Source organism: Gadus macrocephalus, chromosome 21, assembly GCF_031168955.1.
Source record: "Gadus macrocephalus chromosome 21, ASM3116895v1".
Lineage (NCBI taxonomy): Eukaryota > Metazoa > Chordata > Actinopteri > Gadiformes > Gadidae > Gadus > Gadus macrocephalus.
Genome location: NC_082402.1, coordinates 2,435,026 through 2,442,986, shown reverse-complemented (window position 1 = coordinate 2,442,986; position 7,961 = coordinate 2,435,026).

Here is a 7,961-nt window from a genome sequence, read left to right as displayed (position 1 = left end):
CTCAAATAGAGGAGGCTGCTGGGGGCGGAGCCTCGGCCACGAGCCACGTCAGTCAAGGTGAGTGACAGCACGCCCGTCCACCCGTGTGCCGGGGCGCGCGCGTCATCAGCACCGTGGGCCAATGAACGCGCCGCCTGGCCACGTGACCTCACGGATCAAACGTTCAGGAGAAGAACCGGAGAAAACACGCACGCGCTTGGCGGCGGGCACGGGCGCACGCACACGCACACATACAGGCACACACACAAACACCAAAGTACGTGATTCGTAACATTGATCAAATGTACATTGTTTTATATATAATTCTATACCCTGACGGTGACGTCGTATATGGTAATCCTAACCAATAGAAAACTACCAAAGGGACGAGAACGAGAGTATGAACAATTAAGTGTTTTTATTTCAATTAAATGTTGTATTAATTTAAATAACCATAATAACAATTATAATATTAATCATAATTATAATTGTAATTGTTAAAAATAATTAGAATTGTTACTATTATTACTAAAAGCAGTGCACTGACTAAAGCTCAAAACAAATAATAATAATAATAGATACACTTTTGTTTAATTTTCTCTGCATTTTAAGATTATTTGTAAGTGCTTTTACTGTTACTTAAAAAATCTTATTTAGAACCACACACACACACACACACACACACACACACACACACACACACACACACACACACACACACACACACACACACACACACACACACACACACACACACACACACACACACACACACACACACACCTTCAGCTCAAAAATAAAAATAAAAGTGGAATTTATCGAAGTCATGGATATCAACGAGCAATCCATGGTTTTGTTCTCGCTTTTTTAAACAGCTTCGTACAACAGAACACAATCAGGACGCCCGAGGAACATTCCAGAAACCCAGCAGGTTCTCAGAAACACAGAGAGTTGGAGAACCCCTGAACCTCCCAGAACCCCCACGTAAGAGGGTTTGGACACAGACCCAGAGCCCCTACATAAGAGGGTCTGGGACACAGACCCAGAACCCCTACATAAGAGGGTCTGGGACAAAGACCCAGAACCCCCACATTAGGGGGTCTGGACACAGACCCAGAACCCCTACATAAGAGGGTCTGGGACACAGACCCAGAACCCCCTCATAAGAGGGTCTGGGACAAAGACCCAGAACCCCCACATTAGGGGGTCTGGACACAGACCCAGAACCCCCACATAAGAGGGTCTGGACACAGACCCAGAACCCCCACATTAGGGGGTCTGGACACAGACCCAGAACCCCCACAGAAGAGGGTCTGGGACAGAGACCCAGAACCCCCACATAAGAGGGTCTGGAACACAGACCCAGAACCCTCTCATAAGAGGGTCTGGGACACAGACCCAGGACCCTCTCATAAGAGGGTCTGGACACAGACCCAGAACCCCCACATAAGGGGGTCTGGGAGGGGGGTTCGGGGGGGTCCCCTCAGCGGTTTGTCGGGGTTCACCTAGGCGGTGATTAACCAGCAAGTGCAGAGCCGGTTGTCTGTTGTTCCTCAGCAGTCCTGGTGGCTCCTAATTAAATTCCATTACCTTCACAACCACCAAAAGTAGCAGCGATTACGGCGCGCAAATATTGATTAATTAGGTGTTGGTGCAGATGGGAGGCTGGCGTCCCAAGGACTCCCCTCAAGGTTTATTTACCTCTGATTGGCCGCTTTCTGTTTGTTTGGCTGTTCTATTATGCAAATGGGGTCCAATCCGCTTTGTCCTTGATGGACGAGCATGTCCCGCCTATATCTCGCTGCTTCTAATGTACGCCATTAAAGTCACTGATACTACCACTAGTCCAACCACTAGTCCTACTGGTCTAGTCCTACCACTAGTCCTACCACTAGTCCCATCACTAGTCCTACTGGTCTAGTCCTACCACTAGTCCTACCACTAGTCCCATCACTAGTCCTACCACTAGTCCTACTGGTCTAGTCCTACCACTAGTCCTACCACTAGTCCTACCACTAGTTCTACCACTAGTCCTTCCACTAGTCCTACCACTAGTCTTACTGGTCTAGTCCTACCACTAGTCCTACTGGTCTAGTCCTACCACTAGTCCTACTGGTCTAGTCCTACCACTATTCCTACTGGGCTAGTCCTACCACTAGTCCTACCGCTAGTCCTACTGGGCTAGTCCTACCACTAGTCCTACTGGTCTAGTCCTACCACTAGTCCTACTGGTCTAGTCCTACCACTAGTTCTACTGGTCTAGTCCTACCACTAGTCCTACCACTAGTCCTACCACTAGTCCTACTGGTCTAGTCCTACCACTAGTCCTACTGGTCTAGTCCTACCACTAGTCCTACTACTAGTCCTACTGGTCTAGTCCTACTACTAGTCCTACTGGTCTAGTCCTACCACTAGTCCTACTGGTCTAGTCCTACCACTAGTCCTACTGGCGCTGCTCGGTACGGGGGAGGGTTCAGCTCTGAACACTTCGGGGTGAACCACACAACCCGGCGGGGATCCGGCATTCCGGATCAGGAATATTCGGACCATTAACCATCAGTATCTCTCCTCTGTGTCGGCCTTCCTCCCCTCGGCGACGTGACATCCTGTTTCCAGAAGGACCAGAAGGTGCTGCCTGACATGAGGGACGAGAGGGAAAACCCGGAGAGAGGAGTCTGGAGGTGGAAGGGTCAAGAGGAGCAACACGAGGAGCGGATCCTGTGGAGGAGGAGCGGTGTGAGTGTGTTGCTGAACTTCGCCGTTCAGAATTGTGTTTTTTTGTTCCACATTAAAACCCTTGTTGCTATAGTATCCTCTAGTTAACCCCTCTTCTGAAGCCCGGCCGGTGATTAGCCGTTGTTAAGCAAGTGACATCCATGGCGAAAGACATTATGCTCAACATGCTAAGTAATGAAGCCTGTGTCATCTCCTTTTTCTTTGGCGAATTAATTATCAGGGAAGAAAAGCAGGCAGGACGTCACATGTAGCGGAGCTGTAGCTTGTCAGCGCTCAGCCTTGACCGTCTTTTTGCTAGCAGTGCGTTGTGCTGCAGACGAGCTAACCAATTAGCGCTACTTTAAGAAGGCAGCGTTTGCGTGGCAGTCCTTTGGACCAATCACAGCACTGAGGAAACCCGCCAGCGTCCCAGCGTCAGCCGACGACCTCTCTGAGCTGGATAATAACCCTCCGGTGTTATTATCCAGCACCCAGGGAGAAGTGTAATCCAGAATGAGAGAAGGACCGACGTGTACGGAGACACAGGCGTCCAATGTTCCACTCCAGGTGTGATTTTTATTTATTTATTTAACCTTTATTTTTCCAGATAAAACATTAAGAACAGTTTCTTACTTACAATATTGATCTGGTCCAAGAGGCCCCACCAGGAATAAAAGGTACAAGCATGACTAATTTAGACAAATATAAAACGGATATACAAATACATAGCCTATGTACAGAAAGAAAATAGAAAACACCAATGCACTATAAATGATAATAATAATTAAGATGGGTCAATGTTATATTGTGTGTGAAGGGTGTAATGCAAATGAGAAACAGTGGAATCAACAGGAGCAGGGGGGGTCTACTAAGACATAGTTAAGTTTCTGCTTGAAGGCAGACTGTGATATGAACGCTGTACGTTTGAGGGCGGCCGTGTGACGGCCGGCCGAACGCGCAGACCGCAGCTTTGCTAACCTGCCCATGCTAGCACACTAGCTTCCTAGCTACGACACAGCATGCCGCGCAACACTGTTTCCACGCTATGAGGTAATGGTCCCATTCAGTATAGCAGGGACCTCGTACAGACCAGTGGGACCAGACGAGGAGGACCAGACTACTGGGAACAGACCAGTGGCTGGCCAGACCAGTGGGACCACACCAGTGAAGATGATATTTGAGACTCACTCGAAGAGGCGGACACAGGAGAAGGTCCGAGACAATTTAGTGAAACACCCAGAATGACCTCAGGGCCCCCCATCACCTGTCTGCTGTCAGGGGCCAGCGTACAGACACACACACACACACACACACACACACACATACACACACACACACAAGTCTGCAAGAGTAGGGATTCCAGCGCAGGTAAGAATAAACCGGCATTGACATGAGAAGTGCTCACATGGGATCGTAAACACACACACACTCACACTGATATAAACACCCACATACACACACACACACACACACACACACACACACACACACACACACACACACACACACACACACACACACACACACACACACACACACACACACACACACACACACACACACACACACACACACACACAGGGTTATGTTATTTGCCCGGCATGAATATAAATCCATCCACTACAACATCTTCTTCATCATCTCCTCAGAGAGAGAGAGAGAGAGAGAGAGAGAGAGAGAGAGAGAGAGAGAGAGAGAGAGAGAGAGAGAGAGAGAGAGAGAGAGAGAGAGAGAGAGAGAGAGACGGACGGACGGACGGACGGACGGACGGACAGACAGAGGGGGAGAGAGAGAGAGAGAGAGAGAGAGAGAGAGAGAGAGAGAGAGAGAGAGAGAGAGAGAGAGAGAGAGAAATACAGAGCGGGTCGGTCAGCCAGCTGCATATGAGTAATGAATAATTCTGAGTATAGATCCATACTGTCTCACACACCCTGTTGGTAGCGGTATGTGTGTGTGTGTGTGTGTGTGTGTGTGTGTGTGTGTGTGTGTGTGAGAGTGTGTGTGTGTGTGTGTGTCAGAGAGACCCAGATAGAGAGACAATGTGTCAGGGCCAGAGAGAGGGATAATCCCCCCCCCCCCCCCCCCCCCTCCCGTCCTCTACCACCAGCCAAACCCCCCCCCCCCCCCCCCTCCCCTCAAACCCTTCCCGGTCTCTACCAGCCAGTTGATCTGGGCATCCTCGACACGGGGGGGGGGGGAACTCTGGACGACCCGACGGAAACCGACTGATTGCCGAGCGAGCCAGAGGAGCTAGGACAGAGGAGCTAGGACAGAGGAGCTAGGACAGAGGAGCTAGGACGGAGGAGCTAGGACAGAGAGGCTAGGCTACGCCAGAGTCGCTAGGCTACTCCAGAGGAGCTAGTTTGCTCCAGAGCTGTCATGGCGCCCCAGAGGTCCCCTGCCACGTGGCGCCGGTCCAGCCCTTCTTTTTATAGCCGGGGTAGTCCAACTCAGACCGTCCCACAGGAAATACACAAAGTGTTGCGGTGAAAAATACATAAAAACGCGCGGCCTGGGTCTGTTGTCGTGCGGCCGTCGGAATCTATTAGCGCCTGTCATCACGTCGCTGGTACCGTCCGCTTCCTGTCCGTCGCCACGGAGACGGCGTTTAAAATGCAAATCAGCAACGGGAGAGTTGTTGTAAGGGGAAGGAGGAGGTGGAGGAGTGAGGTGGAGGAGGAGGAGGAGGAAGAGGAGGAGGAGGAGGAAGAGGAGGAGGAAGAGGAGGAGGTGGAGGAGGAGGAAGAGGTGGAGGAGGAGGAGGAAGAGGAGGAGGAAGAGGAGGAGGTGGAGGAGGAGGAAGAGGTGGAGGAGGAGGAGGAAGAGGTGGAGGAGGAAGAGGTGTAGGAGGAAGAGGTGGAGGAGGAGGAGGAAGAGGTGGAGGAGGCGGAGGAGTTGGAGGTGGAGGTGGTGGAGGAGGAGGTGGAGGAGGAAGAGGAGGTGGAGGAGGAGGCGGAGGAGGTGTAGGATGAGGTGGAGGAAGAGGTGGAGTCGGAGGCTCCAATACCGTGAGGGTCGTGATTATGCAGATTGTTCTGTCCGACGCCACTGGGATACTGTCGGAGAGGTCAGAGGTCACCGTGCTTCAATCAGTGGATTCAAAGATATTCCAACACACCTCGTCGGTGTTTCCTGAGGCTTGGGTCTGGTTTCTCTCTTCGGTGGAAAGGTTGGAGGTTGGGTCGAGCAAGGCGAGGAACGAAGGGAGCGCGGAATAAAGCCGTGGGCTTATCTGAACTGCAGACACAACACAGCTGATGGAGTCGGCCCTTGGGCCTGCTCTCGGTTATGAAGGAGTGTCCCATGATGAATGCGCTCCCATTGGAGGAAGCAGAGCTTCCTGGCAGGCTGATTAATTCAAGATGGATACAGCGGGGTTCAATTGGAATGAAAAACAACTAAACCAATGGATTCTTCCGATGCAAATGAAAATGTTGATTTATATATCCTTCGCCCACACCAGATAAAATGAATCGAGATTGACTTTTGTGATTGCTTTGTAATAAAAACTCCAAGCTCTTTGAACCAGACGCCCCCAACCCCTATGAGCTTGTGATCCCCTGTATCCCCATGAGACCACAGCGACCTGGTGGCCTGGTTCCTCCCAGGGGGCCGACCTGGGTCCACTGGGGCCGTTGCTATCCAGGGTGTGGACCTCTCAGGGGTCTCTCAGGGTTTTCTCAGGGTTCTCTCAGGGTTCTCTGGTTCCCTCAGGGTTCTCTGGTTCTCTCAGGGTTGTCTCAGGGTTCTCTCAGGGTTCTCTGGTTCTCTCAGGGTTCTCTGGTTCTCTCAGGGTTCTTTGGTTCCCTCAGGGTTCTCTGGTTCTCTCAGGGTTCTATGGTTCTCTCAGGGTTATATGGTTCTCTCAGGGTTCTCTGGTTCCCTCAGGGTTCTCCGGTTGTCTCAGGGTTGTCTCAGGGTTCTCTGGTTCTCTCAGGGTTGTCTCAGGGTTCTCTCAGGGTTCTATGGTTCTCTCAGGGTTCTCTGGTGCTCTCAGCGTTGTCTCAGGGTTGTCTCAGGGTTCTCTCAGGGTTCTCTGGTTCTCTCAGGGTTCTCTTGTTTTCTCAGGGTTCTCTCAGGGTTGTCTCAGGGTTCTCTGGTTCCCTCAGGGTTCTCTGGTTCTCTCAGGGTTCTCTCAGGGTTCTCTGGTTCTCTCAGGGTTCTCTCAGGGTTCTCTGGTTCTCTCAGGGTTCTCTCAGGGTTCTCTGGTTCTCTCAGGGTTCTCTCAGGGTTGTCTCAGGGTTCTCTGGTTCTCTCAGGGTTCTCTTGTTCTCTCAGGGTTCTCTCAGGGTTCTCTCTCAGGGTTCTCTGGTTCTCTCAGGGTTCTCTCAGGTTCTCTGGTTCACTCAGGGTTCTCTGGTTCTCTCAGGGTTCTCTCAGGGTTCTCTCTCAGGGTTCTCTGCTTCTCTCAGGGTTCTTTCTCAGGGCTACTGATCAGTAAACATCACCAGGTTCTTCCTCTGAGGCCGTCTCTAATGACAGCTTCACTTCCTGGGTCAAAGGTTGTTTGGGGCGTGTCCACGAGGTTGCCCAAATCGATGTTGACAAATGAGAAAACCCAGACGTGCACTTCTATAAGAACCACGTGCCCACTTTCCCCCCCAGACCGTAACGACGGGATCCAATTGGCTGTCGGCGCTGTAATTGTGCTCCGTTTGTTTATCAAAGGATGATTAAAATAGCTTCCAAGGTCGCTCTGCTTTGACCCCACAAGCTTGCAATTTAGATTTAGCAGGGATAGAAATCAGTGTTTGAAGGCCCCATGGTGGTCATGACGAAGACCCCGGAGGTAAAGAACCAGCGCTCTGTTTAACCCCGGCTCCACGGAGAGAAACAACCCAACCCTTATCTTTATTAATACGTGTTGGCAGTTCATCACGCCATGACCGCTTTTCGTGTCCTACATTTCTCGCTGTTAGCTCACTCGCTGATAGCATGTAAGTGCTACTCCTAAATCTGCTGAATTTAGCGATAGTGCATTATTCAGCAGCTCATTCAGCTATAAATCTAATTTTACGGACTGAAATAGGATTTGGGTGTGGAGACGCTGTCGGTGAGTTCGTTCAGTGGCTCTCAGGTATGAGGGTTTTTTGGGACGTGTGTATATCACCCGCCCAGAATCCAAACGGAGCAACAGTGTCACCTTACTGAAGCGTGTCCCATAAATTAGCATCCCCAACGAGAGAAGGCGGCGGCGGTGCTAGCCGGGGCTAACGCGGGCGGCTATAGAGTTTCCACCGGCTGAAAGACTAGACGGAGGCCCAGAG